The following is a 16,711-nucleotide window of genomic DNA, read 5'->3' as shown; positions in this document are numbered from 1 at the left end:
TGTGTCAACTTGACTGGGCCGTAGTACCCAGATATTTCATCAAATAAGTCTGGATGTTGCTGTAAAGCTGTTTTTTAGATGCAATTAACATTTAAATCAGTAGACCTAGATTAAAGCAGATTGCCCTCCATAATGTGGATGGGCTTCATCCAATCAGCTGAAGATCTTGAGAAAAGACAGACCTCCCAGAGGAAGAGGGAATCTGTCACCAGACTGCCTTCAGACTCAAGCTGCCAGATCAGCTCTTTCCTGGATCTCCAGCCTCCCACCCTATCCTGCAGATTTTGGACTAGCCAGCTCCCACAATTGCATCATCTAGTTCCTTAAAATAAATCTCTCTCTGTATATATATTTGTACACATAGTCTATTGGTTCTGTTTCTCTGCAGAACCCTGACTAATATATGGTCAAATCACTGTACTAAAAGCAATACATATTATCTCAGTTAACCCTTAGGTGACAGCCTCCTAAAGAATGTATCATTATTCTTACTTGATAAGTGGATAAACTGAGTCATAGAACAGGTGAAGAACTTGCCCAAGATCACATAGCTGGTAAGTGGCAGAAATGGGACTTACACTGGACATGATTCCTGCTAAAGCCAGTGATCTTAACCCATGAGTCCTCCTCCTTGGCATCTCCATGGCTGGTCCAGCACCTGGAATCTAATATTAATAGCAGGCTGGTAAATATGTAAGTGAGTGAATACAGTCACAGACTTCCCTCTATTTTATCACTTCTTCATCTTATGGAAAATAACTTAAACATTGTACAGGGAGTATATAAGAGCTAAGACTTTTATAGCGTATGCAAATCTATAAAATATTGATCCCAAAATGCTATGTCTTCATTGAGGTAAAGTGATAAAAATCGACCTGGAGAAGTCTTATAACTCGGTTGAGATTTGTTGAACAGTAGCTTTGTTACTGTTTTTAGGATCTTATGGGGGAACTTTACTTGTGTCTTCCATCTCAACTCTGGTGGATATGGTGGACTGGAACTCAACGTGTATTCCAGTTTCTTTCCATTAGATAATGAGCTTTCCTGTACCGCAGAGTCTAGAGGCTAAATGTCACATTACCAGTCTCCCTTGCAACTCTGGTTATGAATGTGAATTGGGTTCTAGCCTTCAGAAGCAGCTTGCTGAGATTTGGAAGTACAGGTTCAGAGGGACCCTCATTCTTCTGCTTTGGCTGTTGCTGCTGTCAAATAGGGTCATGGAGATGACAGGGTTTAGCTGCTGGATGGTGCAGACTTCACAGCAGTGTTGGCAGCCAGTGCAGTGTTTGGGCATCGCTCGTTTGAAGGCAGAGGAGCTCGGCATTGTGATTTCTGTCCCCAGCTTGGAGCAGGAGGAGCCAATATTCCCTGTGGCGAGTTGTACTAGGGCTGGACTTTTAACTCCCGTATTTCTAACTGGCCTCTGAGGGTCAGTTTGGCCCATGGTTCCAGGAGTTATTCCTGGAGGCCCAGCTCACTCTTCCAACCCTTCTGACAATTTTATAGGTACTTAGTTCCCTGCGTTGTCTTGTTCTGCTTAAAATAGCTAGAGTGGTTTCTGCTTCCTGTAAATGAGCCTTGACTGATATTGCTGCTTTAATAACTGTAGAAATGTGGAGTTGATCCATTGGTTGGCTCATTAGTGCATTTTCTACTTCTTGCTTCTATAATACATACGCTCAGGTTTGTCTGTGGTCATTTTCCATGCTTATTGGAGAGAGTTGGGAAAGGGAGGAAACCCTCCAAGAGAAGGTTTACCAAAGTGAATTCCTCAATTTGGAACGAGCACATCAAAGAGAACGACAAAGATGGTGCCAGGTCCTTTCTTGGGGATGTATTCTCTGAGTTTCACGGTTACTGCTTACTTCCATCTTGAAACCTTATTTTCTATCATCCTTTATTTCTGAATGTCTGCATATTTTCTTTTAAGTCTGCCGATCTGGAGCTTTCTGCTATGTAAATATTCCTGTGTAAGCCCCTCATTGCTAACTTCTGAGTCCAGAAAAATTGTCCCTATGCCAAAATCATGGCTTTTTCTTTTGTGCCATTTAATTCCAGGACAGTGTAGATATGATTTTACCAATTTTATGTTTGTCACTTGTCAATTAATAAGGAGCAGAAAAGTCATTTTGGAGTTAAATAAGAGTGTCATGGGATTTGCTTAAAACTATGAAATTTTAGTTCCAAAAGGGACTTTGGTTTTCATGTGGAATTTTTCTCTTCACTTTATTTATTTTATTTTATTTATTTATTTTCAGAGATGGGGTCTTGCTCTGTTACCTGGCTGGAGTGCGGTAGCACATCATGGATCACTGTAGCTTCAACTCTTTGGCTCAAGTGATCCTCCTGCCTCAACCTCCCGAGTGGCTGGGACCCCAGACATGCACCACCATGTCCAGCTAATTTTTTAATAATAATTATTTTTTGTAGAGCTGGAGTCTCCCTATGTTGCCCAGGCTGGTCTTGAACTCCTAGGCTCAAGAGATCCTTCTGCCTTGGCCTCCCAAAGTGTGGGATTACAGGCGTGAGCTATTGTGCCTGGCCCTTTCTCCCCATTTTAAACATGAGTAAACTGAGGGCCAGGGAGATGTACAGGAAAATGTTCTCAAGCACACAGGGTGACTGTGGCAGAAATAGGCTCAGAGCAGTCACGACTTTGGGAGGTGCTTTCTGCAGGGCTGAACTCACAGAAAGGCTTTGTGGAACTTACTGACTTATTGTAGGTTTGAGACTATGCACATGATAAGGGTAAACTGTGTTTTTTCCCTCTCTGTTTTTACTGTGTGCATATTTATTTATCAAGAGATTTTCTAAATACAAATGTATTTTTCTAATGATAGGAAATGGCATGTTTGGATTCTTTTTAAGGACTACTACAATGTTAAATTGCCTTTAGTACACGAACACTTGCTAAATATTTAATATAAATAAGGAATTTTTAACCATTGATTTTTTCGGCTGACATTAATTATCATCGTAATTTATTTAAAGAGCACAAGAGACATCTAAGATAGTTTAAGGGAAGTCAAATGTCATGCTACAGGGTCAAGGGCAAATTGGCTGCAGTTCCTTTGGTTATGTCCTGAATGTGCCAGGTGGTGAAACTGAGTTACTGAGAGGAAGCCGCATTCCAAGTGAGTGACCACTGAGGCGTTGGCAGCTTGCTATGGGTTCAGCTGACTTTGTTGAATTTTTAGAAAATGAGAGTTTAATGAATTCCAGATGAAGAGATTATTCACTCTGCAATGTTTTAAATCCTCTTTATGAAGCACACAGAACAGCACTGTATTCGATCAAGACTTCAGTAGCAGCTTGCAGATAAGGCTGTTTTCCAGTGTTGAGATGTTAAGGATATTTGGATAGAAAGGATAGACTTAGGCTGGAGAGTCAGAATTTCACCTACAACGTGGCCATCTTGTCCCCTCCTTTCGACAGAGGGCCGCACGTGCCAATCCCGTTTGTGACAATCAGTCCTGCATGAGGTGTTACAGGGGATGCCAAGAGGACAGAACCCTGTTTTCAAGGAGGATTTTCTTCTTTTGGGGTGACAAGACTACTTGTACATGGCTCCGGCAAAGAAAAACCATGTGATAACGGATGGTGATGACTGCAAGGGGCAGTGAAGAGGGTCAGAGAAGGGAGGAGGGCCAGTGGGGGCCAATGGTTCTCACATCTCATGGCTCACCATCTGGAAATACTTCTGATTGTCACAACTTGCAGGGAGGCTTGTGCTACTGGTATTGAAGGATGCTGTTAAACATCCTGCAATGCACAGGACAGGCTTCCAAAACAAACAATTGTCCTGCTCAAAATACTGATAACGCTAGGCTGGAGAGACCCTAGTGTGGGCTGAAGTAATGTGTCAGGCTTTATGGAGGAGGTGAGATTTAATCTCCCTTTTCATTCATTCCTTCTTATATTTGTTCAATATTTATTTAGTGCCTACTCTTAGCCAGTGTCTGTTTTGTCCCGGAGATATAGTGGGGAATGAATCGAAGTAGCTCTGCAGCCAAAGTAGTTCTTAAGGTTTAGTGTGAAAAAAATACAATTCAGGAAAAAAATTAAGGTATGATGATTATGTTGATGGGGGAGCAAAGGCGCCCAGGGAACCCACCACAGGAAGACCCATCTCAGCCATGAGGTCAGGAAAATTCTTCCAAAGTGAAATATTTCTTCAACCACAACTGGAGGGGTAGTGGGAGATGGTCACATGGGTGCACCTGAATGATTGTGTGTCAGGAGACGGGGTGCAGAGCGAGCGGCATTGTTTGAGGCAGATGGAGCAACTTGTGTAAAATTTGGAGGAGAGTGAGAGGGTAGTGGGGCGTGGTCCTGCACATCAGAGATGCCAGGAGAAAAGCAGAGAGATGAGGCCACAGAAGTAGACAGAGCCCTCTACTGGGATTGCCTAAGTTAGTTAAGAGTTCAGATTTCATCCTAAAGACCCTAAAAAATATTGAAGACTTTAAAAGTCTTAAAGCAGTGGAGTGACAAATCAGATTTAAGTTCTGGGAAGTTCAGTCCAGCTGCAGCGTTGAGGTGAGATTGGAGGAAAACCAACTAGGGCATGGAGGTCATTGAGGCTGATGGGCTGGGAGGGGCAAGAGAGGCCTTCGGAGCAGCGTGGTGAGGATGGCAGTGGCCAAAGCAAACCCATATGCTGAAGAGGCAGAATGCAGGGCACTTACTTGAAGCGAAATAGGAGGCAGGTGGCAAGGAAGACGTTCACATTTTTGCCTGGGCAAGTCAAACGTTTTGGGTACCATTTCCAGGGTGCACTAGACAGGGTGCTGTCTTCTTCAGTAGCAGCTGGAAGAATGTGATTAATATTGCAGAATGATGTCGAGTACCATTTTGGACACAGAGTTTGAGCTTCCTGAGGGACATTCTCTCAGATTTGTTTACTGACCCCAAGAGGTGATTGTTTGAGAGTCACGGTTGATAAGGCTGTGTAGGGGAGGCAGAAGAGAAGAGCTCTGAGAAACAAAATGTTCAAGGACAGGTTTGCGGGAGGAGCTTCCAGAGGAGGGGCTGGAGTGGCAGAAGCCAAACCAGAGGGAGGTGGCATCCAAGAAAATAAGAGTAAGTTGGAGAAAGAGGGAGTGAGATGCACTGTCCTGCTGCTGGCTGTTGTTCAGGATAATGACTCCAAACCTTCCATGCCTGTGAGGACATGAAGGTCCCTGGTGATCTTGAATGAGCTGTCCAAATGGAGCATTGGATGTGGAAGCCAGGCTGGAGGGGATCAAGGAGAAGAGAGGAGCAGAGGGCGGAAATGAGTGCTAAAGCAGCTGTAGCCAGAGGTCTGTTCAAGTCACTTAACAGTTGTTATAGCAATGGGCACGTGCCCGGTGGAATGGCTGCAGGCAGGGAGAGCTGATACCAGACCTGGCTGTAGCTCTGATGGACACATTTTCCAAAATAAAAGAGGATAACTTTAAAAAACACATATACGCCATGGAATACTATGTAGCCATAAAAAAGGATGAGTTTGCGTCCTTTGTAGGGACATGGATGCAGCTGGAAACCATCATTCTTAGCAAACTATCACAAGAACAGAAAACCAAACACCGCATGTTCTCACTCATAGGTGGGAACTGAACAATGACATCACTTGGACTCGGGAAGGGGAACATCACACACCGGGGCCTATCATGGGGAGGGGGGAGGGGGGAGGGATTGCATTGGGAGTTATACCTGATATAAATGATGAATTGATGGGTGCTGACGAGTTGATGGGTGCAGCACACCAAAATGGCACAAGTATACATATGTAACAAACCTGCACGTTATGCACATGTACCCTAGAACTTAAAGTACAAAAACAAACAAACAAACAAAAAAAAAAAAAAAACAGAAAAAACCATTTTAAAAATCATACAGTGTAGGGAAAAAAAAAAGATAGAAACTGTGGAACATGTGGTTACCAAGTGGTGGTTCATTTGGCGTAGTAGATGCAGGCAGGAGGGACCAAGATAATGTCAAGGTCATTGAAGAGTGAACTCAAGTTATATTTCTTAATAGGCACACTGTTGACATGCTGGTATTTATACCTGTAATGTAATTTGTAGCACTTCTGCTGGAATTTATTAGCTAACAGAAGTAAATGCACTGGAAAGATGAATCTTTCTATACATTTTAGATAGTGTATACATTTTACCTAGCAAGGCACTTCCGTTAGCACAAAAAATAATGGCCTTTTTCAACAAGATGACTGTCACAAAGAAAAAAGTGTAGATAGTCAAATGATTTATTTCCCCATCCATGTTTGAGTTTATTCATGGGGAAGTTCACCTTGTGAACTAATAATTTTCTGGGCTAAGAAAAATCAGCAGGTATTTTTCTTTTTAGGAAATGCTTCTTTTGTATTTTTATTTTATTTTATTTTTTAGAATGGGCTTTCTTAGGCTTAAAAAATCATCTAAGTCTATGGCTTTGATATCAAGGAAAAGGCTTCTTTCAATTGCTTTAACCTTTTTGAAAAGGTGGCCTATAGAGATAAATGTTCTCATGCTGAGAATCAGGACTGTCTTTAATATGTATAGTCATATAGGCAGAACAGGAAACAGACCACTTTCTTGAAGTGGTTTAAGAAAAATTCAAGATCCCGGACTGAGGAAAGGAACGTTTTTGGAAAGATCAGGCTTAAGACCCGTACCCTAGGCAATCAAATATAAATAAATAAATAAACAAATAAATAAAATAAACCTCACTCTCACGGCAGGTTGTGGATGATACCAGAACAGAGGGTGGACCAGGCCAGAACCAGGAACACAGGAACTAGCTAAGAAGGAGGATTCTGGTAGGTTATTATTATTTTTCTTTTGGGCAAAAGAAGGGTCAAATTCATGGAGACCAGGGAAGGCAGTGGGGTGTGGACTGGCTCAGGAATTGGCCTCGGTGGGCAGGGCTCAGCTTGTGGGAGGTCAGAGGAGTTCGAGTAGAGCCCACATACTTGGGGGTCTCTCAATTTCTGGTTGGAGGCCCAAGTAGCCCCATCCCCTGCCTCCCTCACCTTCCATCCACCTGTGGTCCTCCGGAGTCCTCCACTGGGTCCTCAGTAATGATGCTCAAGGACCTCTGCTCAGATCAGCAGGTGGCCCCTTCTTCCTGTGCCTCTGGCCACCTTGTGCTTCTTCTCCCTTCTATTGCTTCTTCCCTGCTCCCGGCCCTGTTCTCACCTCCTGCAGCTTCTTGCCATCTCTCCACCACCTGCCGCCACCCTGAGGGCTTAGCAGCTCATTCCTTTTCTTGACGCTGACTTGGGCTCATACTCATTTTCTGTTCTCAATCTACCTCTTCTTGGCTTTCATAACTCACCTGTACCTCCTGGACTCTGACATTGGCCATGAAGAATTTCTAGTTTTATCATTCCTGCTCACATACCAGCACCTTGAAATGGTATTAATTATGAAAACAGGTTTCATCCATTCCAGGTGGCATGTCTAGTCCAGAAGGAGTATCATGAATTCCCAAATGTCTCTTATCCTACAGAGAAGGAATCTCTAGCAGGTGAGGATGTGAGCAGGGAAGAGGATTTGGGGCTCAGGGCTTTGTGACAGGTCCTGTACACACATCACATCCAGAGCAGCTTACCTCTTGGGGTAGAGACTATAACATCTTCCTGCTTACCCGTGGGTGTCCCGCTTACCTGTGGGATCCCCCACATTTCCCGGGCTTCCTTACAGACAGGATGAGTGATGGGGCTGGCCAGAGGTGTGGGCAAAAGTGATTAAGCCCAGCTCTTAAAACCATCCTGAGTGACCCTCTCGTCCTCTCTTCTCTGACTGTGGCAACCTCACCTGACACTTGCCCCAGATGGTACATATGACTTCAGGATGTAGGAGCACTGCTGGCCCACCAGACTCCGTGAACAAAGAGACTTCTTGCTGTTAAGCTGCTGCACTGAGTCTGGGCTTTCTTGCTGTGGCAATGAGTATCGCTGAGCTCTAACTAAGCTCATGTCTTTTGAGGTCGTTTTCAGAGAATCTAAACAGAGGAAGTGCATTTTCCTCCTGATCAACTGACATGCACGTTATGCACATTCAGCTCTGCACTTCTGCTCAGGATTTGGGATTTGGAAATTTGCTCAAATGACAGAGATGTCCTCACCTGTGTCCCTACCCCATGTCATAGTCTTCTGAGCCTGTTGAACAGTTGGCATTACTGAGCACTTTATAGAGGCTGAACAGAGCAGCAGTTTCTGTTTTCCATGAGCTCTTGCTCTCAGGTTTCTGGCAGATGGTGGCCAGGGTTTCTCAGGCTAATGTTCTTGGATGAAGGCACAATGCTGACTCTCTGGAACCCTCCTTTGGTGACACATGCTATTTTCATGAAATGGTACGTTTATATACACACTTCCCAGTATAAGGAGAGCAGGTCAGGATGGAGTCAAAGACAGGTTCTTTAACATAAAGCGGCCACCCAGGGGATTTGGTTGAAGCAAGCATCCTTAAAGTCCAGGAAATCCCGAAGCTGGATTTTGTGAAGATCCATGCTGCCCTTCTCCAAACCAGGGACCTGGAAATCTGAATTCAGATACTCCTATTTGCCTCTAATGGGGATTTTGGATTATGGTTGCTGTGGGGAGAGAAAAAGAACTTAATTTCATGTTGGCCGCTTAATGTTCAGGGCAAACAGGGAGAAACAACTACTTACTTGAATCTTTTCTCTTCCTGTCCACCTCCTCATGGTATGACCTTGACTGTGATCTGCTGACCTTGGTGGCTTTTGCCTGCTACTCCGTGGGGGTAGCTACAGCTGTCTTTAGCCTGAGAGGCTGCTACAGAGCAGAGGAAACTTGCCATGCATCTTCCTTTCTAAAGCTTACGGCATGGGCACACTGAAAAAGTCAACTGGTCACGTACCCAAGCCAATTTGGTCACGTACACATCTCAGTTTCTTTTTAGTAGGTTCAAGAAGCAGCTAAGGAAGTGGAAGCAGGTGAAGGCTGGCTCATCCCTTGACTCTTTGCTCCTCAATTTTTATGACAGCAACTCTCAAAGCAGCTTCAGCCACAAAAAAACATTTATTAAAGGAGCATTAATTTGCTGGCAGGCCCCAAAGTGCTCATCAACCTGTGCTGTAAGCTTAATGAAGTCCAGCTCCTTGTCTCTTAGGTGCTTAGAGTTCTACTGAACAGAGGGAGCCAGAAGTCAGTGCCAAGGCTGTGGAAGCAGATCCTGTCACCCCTAGAGCTGGCATCAGGCATACAAGATCCTCCAAGTTTAAGGGCCTAAAGTCCTTATATAATAGCCTATTAGGCTACTTTAGAAGGCTATATAACACATCTCCACCAAGGAAAAGGGTCTGGGCATCATTAGATTCTTCTTGCAAAGGGTAGGGAAGATTTCTTGAATATTTTAACGAATCCTTATGTTACGGTTTGACTGTTGATGTCCTCTCCCCAGAATTAACATGTCGAAACCTGATCTCCAGTGTAGTAGGAGCAACAGGTGGGGCCCTTGGGAATTGATGAGGTCCTGAGTGTGGAGCTCTCATGGATGGGATGCATGCTCTTATAAAAGAGGCCTGAGGGAGCTATTTGACCTTTTCTGCAGCAACAAGGCAACGATTATGCCAGACAGGCCCTCACCAGACACTGAATCTGCCAGCATCTTGATCTTGAACTTCCCAGCCTCTAGAACTGTGAGCAATAAATTTCTGTTGTTTATAAATTACCCAGTCTAAGGTATGTTGTCATGGTAGCCGAAATGGACTAATACACCATATGGTTCGAATATCTTTAATGTCACCAATTATAGCTCATTTCTGATGTTTCTGATATGAAACCATTTTTGATATTCAATAGAGCTTTTTAAATAATAAGAGCGCTCATAGTAGCTGCCCCATGTCTGGGCTCCTGACTAGAACTTCAGGGTCTACCACAGGCTCTGAATTCTCAGTGAGGACACCTGCAGCACACTTCATATGGCATTGTATATCTGGAGTATTTAAAAGTGAAGTCTAGACAAGGCAGTTAACAAAAGATGGTAAAGGGTGAGTGGAGGCTGTGCTTGCAGCTCCCTTTGCTGCTGTAGGTGACCTCAGTGCTAACAGCAGCAGCTGTTATGTGGGGCACATCACTGTTCCAAGTACCTTATGCTAATAAGACCCCTTTTCTGGGTTGTCTCATCTACTCCTCATAATAATCCAGTGGCAGTGTCTTCTTAGCCCCATCTTTCAGATAAGGAAACTGTGGCCCCAAGAAGTTCTAAATTTTCTCAAGGTCAATAGCTAGTGAGTGCAGAGATATTGACTTCAGTGGTCCAATGATAAGCCAGTGTGGAAGGTCTTGGCATAGGAGCCTCAGTTACACAGCTAACTAGAGACAGTCTGTCGAGGTGGCTATATGTATGTTGGATTTAGACTGTCTACAGCTGTCCAAAACTGTTGTCCAGGCTTGTCCTTCATAGCGGCCCCCAACTGACCATCCCAGAGCTGTGACAGAATGATGCCTGAGCAGTGGATCTTTCTTCAGGTTTGTATGTAGAGGCCTCCCTTGCCTGCTTAGACAACAGGATTTGGTCTTGCCATGTTTTCCTGGGGGCTCTCATCCCCTGGGTCACTTTTATAGATCCTGAGCAAGTCTTCATTTCTTATGGGCTTTACCCTTCTTCTCTAGGCCATAGCCATTTGTACCAATGCAATTTACTAGTGAATTTGATAACCTTCAGTTCACCAAAATTTTCATATCAGCACATGTGGAGTGACCATATTGGTGGGTACAGTGTAGCATGAGGCCTGGACACCCAGGCCCTGGGGCCAGCTGAGTCCCACTCTGGCTTGGCCACTTCCTGGCTACGTGACTGCTGAGCCAATTATTCCAACTCTCTCTGCTTCCATTTATTTATCTTGGAATGGGGGCAAGACAGTATTTGCTTACAGAGTTGTTGGAGGATTAAATGCATTAATCTATGTGAGTATTTGCTCCCCAGCCAACTCAATTGAATGGATTTAGGGGGATATTTAAAGAATAAACTTTTATTCTTGAGTTCTTTTTTGCTGACCCAATGTGATTTGCTGGTTTAACACCACAGGCCAGTGTGGGAGATATTCCTTCAATTGCAGAGGATTTTGGGATGGTGGATGGATGGGAAGAGCCCACTGAAAGTGTCATGAAGAGATGCCTCCACAAGAAGCAGCAAATGCTGCCATGAATTTTCAGGCCACTGGTGGCTGACTTAGTTATCATCACCTTTATTTGAGTTTTACCTTGCTAAGTACCATTCATCAATTTTTGAATATCTAAGGTATTTGAGGTCATTCATTCAAGGCAAAATGCTGAAAGTAAAAGCGAAATCAAGAACCCAGGGGCTTTGAAGGCTTTTCTTAACTCACGGCCACATTCTGCCTTTAAAAGCACTGACTTGACTTTTACAAGAGCCTGTAGAATAATCTAACAGAAAATGGAAGCCAAGAGCACAGCGATTCCCTTAAATATTTCATATTGCATTTGGATGTGCATTTTTCAAAGATCATTTCCTTGACATTTTCTGGGGGTATATTTCTTGGGAAATAAAATAAATATGTTTGGTTGATGCTCATACCAATTTATTTAGAGCTATAAATAAGATAGAGATGCCTCCTGTCATTTGTACTGGAAAATATAAGGATCAGAGGAATATTTTAGGAGGACAGGGCAAAGGATTAGTAATACTCTTCAGAATATGCTGACGTTGCTGATGCTTTAAGCTGTTTTAGCTGATCCTCATATGGTCTACTACCAAGAATGGAGAGAAACTGTGGTCAAAGCACAGGCCAGAGAAGAACCACAATACCCCAGACCTCACAATTCATTAGGGGCAGGAGAGTGACATAATTGGATTTTCTAGCTTTCTAGTCTGTGCACGTCACACAACCTCTGCAAATAATCATGTCGATTATCTGGTAGCCTGATCACTCTGAGTGCTTCCCTGAGGCCAGCAATGACCCTTAAAAGGTAAGAAATTCACTTATTTCAATTGGAGACTGATATATGTATGCAAAGCTCCCAAAAGGAAAATGAGAGGAACTTACTTACTGCAATCCCCCGAGAATGAATCTATTCATGCAATGAATCTGTTGAATCATTGCATTGCTGCTGTGGGGCATATGATGGAAATGGCTTTCTGGAGAGTGTGTTGGGGAAAGACGGATGTGTAGGTGCAGATAACAAAGCCATAGGGCAAAGTATGTGACTTCAGGGCAAGTGACATCAGACCATAGAAAGTTACTGGAAGTTCAGAGAAGAGGCCCCTCCATCCAAGTCTGGATTGAACAGGAAAGGATTTGGAAAGGTGAAGGGACACAGCAGGGCACAGAGGATGGGAAGATGTCACCTGGGTATGGAGGAGGAAGGTCAAATATCTGTGGCAATAGGAGAAGCAGGGGCAGGGACAAAGGAAAGCACTTTCAAATGTCAAAACAACCTAAATGTCCACCGATGGATGAATGGATACAGAAAATATAGTATGACTGGGTGGGGTGGCTCAGGCCTGTAATCCCAGCACTTTAGGAGGCGAGGTGGGTGGATCGCTTGAGGCCAGGAGTTCGAGACAAGCCTGGCCAACATGGAGAAACCCTGCCTCTACTAAAAATAGAAAAATTAGCCGGACGTGGTGGTGCATGCCTGTAATCCCAGCTACCTGGGAAGCTGAGGCAGGAGTATCACTTGAACCTGGGTGGCGGAGGTTGCAGTGAGCTGAGATCGCGCCACTGCACTCCAGCCTGGGTGACAGGGTGGGAGTTTGTCTCAAAAAAAGAAATGTAGTATGTATACACAACAGAGTATTATTCAGTCTTTTGAAAAAGGGAAATACTGCCATGACAACAGGGATGAATCTGAAGGGCATTAGGTTAAGTGCAATAAACCAGGCACAGAAAGACAAATACTGCCTGATCTCACTTACATGTGGGAGCTAAAATAGTGAAACTCATAGAAGCTGAGAGTGGAAGGTGGTTGCAGGGGCTGGGACGAGGGGAAATGGGGAGATGTTGCTCAAAGGGTACAAAGTTTCATTTCTGCAGGATGAATAATTTCTGGAGATCTAAGATACAGCAGTGTGGCTATAGTTAACAATGCTGAAATACTTGAGATTTGCTAAGAAGGCAGGCACTGAGCACGGAACAGCTTCTTAAGTGTTCTCGACTCACACACACGCACTCCCACACACACAAACACATACCCCTCAAAATGGTAACCCTGTGAGTTGATGGATATGGTAGTTAGCCTGATTGTGGTGATTATCTCACAATGTGTATGTGCATCAAAACATCAAGTTGTTCTTCTTCAATGTATATAGTTTTTATTTGGTATACTTCAATTACACCAAAAAAAAAAAAAAAAAACAAAAACAAACAAACAAAAAAAAAAACCCAAAACAAAAAAAGAGATATGCTGACAGGTTCCACATCATCCCGCAAGGAGATCTGGTGGGGGCTGGGTGGAAGAAGGGGCTGGAGGGTGGGCAGACTCAGCTGCAGTCCTTGGCTTCCAGGGGCTCAGGTGGAAAGCAATAGTTAAATAAATCAAGTCAGGTATGAAATGTCTCAGGGGAACATGGTCTTTTAAAGAACTCTTAATATCCTTTTAAAAGTGAAGAGAAACCTTCATCATATAAGTGTAATGTAAAAATAACTTACAAATTCAATTATCTTCTAAGTTTAAGTTTTGTGTGTTGCTTGTTTTCTTGAATTAGGCGAAACCCAGCCCAATTTCCTGTATCTCGTCACCACAATAGCACCATCCTGAAAGAGCCCGGTATGAGGAGGAGAGGGAGCAATATCTGTTTAGTGGAAGAAAGAGCAGTGCTACCATGTTCTTATTTTATTTCAAGTTTTGTCTTAGAACTGAAAGCAAACTTTTTTATTCTTTTCACTTTTATGTCAATATACCTAGGGTCCAAGTCACTTCAGAAATTTGGGAGATTTTTATTTGCTAAGATGGCACCTAGCACTTTGGAAGCATTGATTTATTTGGAAGCACTGATTTATTTGGAACCACTGATATGTAGACAAAAAACTGGTGTTGGTTTGTAAGCTTGAGACTCCCAGATGACCAATAGGTGGTTTGCCAGCCATGGTTCCCTTCTCTTTCTTGCCCAAGAGATTGTTCATTTTAAAATCTGCTTCAGAATCCTTTTGAACATAGTACCCTGGGGCAGTGACTCTTGGCTGAATTTGCCATCAGGTGGAATCACGTTGCCTCCTCGCTTTGAGAAGAGGAGTGTTTCTCTCCTTTAGTGCAAATACCCAGAAGACTTGTCCTAACGCAGGTACAGGATCCCACTGTGCTGATTTAGTAGGGTTGGGGAGGAGCCTGCGAATTGGCTATTGATGGAAATGGCTTTCTTGAGAACATGGTTGGGGAAAGATGGACGTGCAGGTGCAGATGACAAAGCCACAGGACTTTGGGGACCACATTTTGAGAACCTCTCCCAGACCACATAGGTCTGGGGGCTGTATTTTGAGAACCACTCTTTTGAATTTTAACAGAGCCATCAATCAATGGCAGCTCAATTTTCCCTTTTAATGAGGATCGGTGGGTGAAGAAGCCATCGTTTATAATTTCCTTACATTTTCCCTCACTTCCTTGTTTTCTGTAGTTTTTCCTTTTGATTCTCTAGAATCAGAATGCTTTATAAACCTATGACCTCAAGTCAAGAAAATGTTATATTTCAGGATCACTCATTTTTCTTTTTATTTGGCATTCGGGCACCATAGTACCTTAGCTGAAATATAAATTAATGTTGTAGAAAATGAAATGAGAAGATTCAGAATATTAGAAGAGCAGGTGGGTTGGCAGAGTAGACTCAAGAAAAAGAATGTGCTATAAGTTTAAGAAGAGTCTCGTTCACGTGAGGCTGAAGGTTAGTACTGATGGCGACCTGGCTGGTTATTGGGAATTTACATAATGTTTACAAAGTAACACACGCTGGGGGCTTAAACCACAGAAAATTATTGTTTCATGATTCTGGAGGCTGGAGGTTCAAGGTCAGGGCGTCAGAAGGTTTTCTTCCTTCTGAGGACTGGAGGGAGACTGTCCCAGGCCTCCGTAGCTTCTGGTGTTTCTCTGGCTGTCTTTGGTATTCCGTGGCTTGCAGAAACAGCAGTCTGACCTCTGCTGCCTTCACACAGCATTCTCCCTGCTGTGTGTGTCTCTGTGCCCAAATCATCCCGTTTTGGAAGGACACCAGGTGTACTGGATTCAGGCCCACCCTAATGACCTCATCTCAACTAATTACATCTATAATCACCGTATTTCCAAATGAGGTCACATTCTGAGGTGCCAGGGGATAAAACCTCAACATATGAGTTTTTCAGGGATAAAATTCAGCTCTTACCAGCACCCCTGAGCTTAAGTTACTGCTCAAGCTGTCTGCAGGGGCCCTGGCCACCAGGAGGACCCTGAAGGGGTCTGGGGACAGCCACCTGGGAGCACTGATCCCAGCACCCACCTCCCTCTCACTGGCTTTGGGACCAGCCACAGATGCCACAGACAGTGTCTGGGTACAGGGTCCTGTCCATTTCCCTTCATGTTCTAACTTTGTACTTTGACTTGGAGATTATATCATCTCAAATGGGAAGACCAATTACTAAGCTTTTAGAAGGCATTTCTTTTTAAAAAGGCAGGACCTTATTATAACTGAGACCACAATTAAGGGTGCTGTTAACCCTTGACTCTGAGACAGAGGCACAAATCTTCTGAGATGAGGTGTCTGCCAAACATCTGCCAGGGAAAATAAAAGTAGTAAACATGTCAGTGGCTGCGAGGGGTCTGAAAGGGCTGCGATGATCTGAAATGCAACTTTGTTGTGTGCTGGGCCTGCCAAGGCTAGTTATATGGCTTACATTTGGATCTGAGGGGCTCTTGCTTTGCTTCCTGTGGTGAATCTTGCTCTGTATCTGTCAAGAGGATTATCTTGTTCATTAATGTGTCACTAAAATTTAAAATGTCACCTTTCTGAGTCTCAGGTAATTATTGCTGACAGGTTTGAGGTATATTGTGAAAAGCAAGTTTTTCAGCAAAACGATATCCCTGCAGAATACTGACAGGATGCGTGCCTGACTTTTAACTGCTCATGTTCCTTAGATAACTAATTTATCGTGGCACAAGGATCTGCGGGGTGCTTGCTTCTCTGTAATTTCTTTTTTTGGGGGATTTTTGTTTGTTTTGCTAATTTCTGAGTCTGAGCGTCTGTGTACTGGAAGGCTAGTGTTCCGTGGGAAATGGTTGCAGGAACGACAGTCATTTTACTTCTGTTACTTTAGAACATCCTTCCCTGTTCTCCCATTCCTGGGGGTGCTCAGGGCATCTACTGGGCTGAGAATTTTAACCCCTATGGTGGGGGCCTTAAGACTTGTGGCTTGAGGTTCAGTGAGCAAGGGTAACTTGTGGACACTCGATGTCTGTTTTTTCTTTTTACCTCTTTCACCAGATTATTAGTTTCCTTTTTTCTCAATAGGTTCTTAAAAGGGGATTGATAAGATCAATAGAGTAACAATGACTTCCCTACTCTTCCATTTCTAATTTTTGGGATGGCTTGGGGGAACTCTGTGGTGGTCTAGCTTTCTTTTTTTTTGGATTTTAGTAGAGATGGGGTTCACCATGTTGCCCAGGCTGATCTTGAACTCCTGAGCTCAGGCAATCCTTGCACCTCAGCCTCCCAAAGTGCTGGGATTACAGTCGTGAGCCACTGCACCCAGCTCGCCCAGCTTTCTTTTATCATCT

The sequence above is a fragment of the Rhinopithecus roxellana genome, chromosome 3, assembly GCF_007565055.1.
Source record: "Rhinopithecus roxellana isolate Shanxi Qingling chromosome 3, ASM756505v1, whole genome shotgun sequence".
NCBI lineage: Eukaryota > Metazoa > Chordata > Mammalia > Primates > Cercopithecidae > Rhinopithecus > Rhinopithecus roxellana.
Note: the sequence above shows the minus strand (reverse complement) of the source record.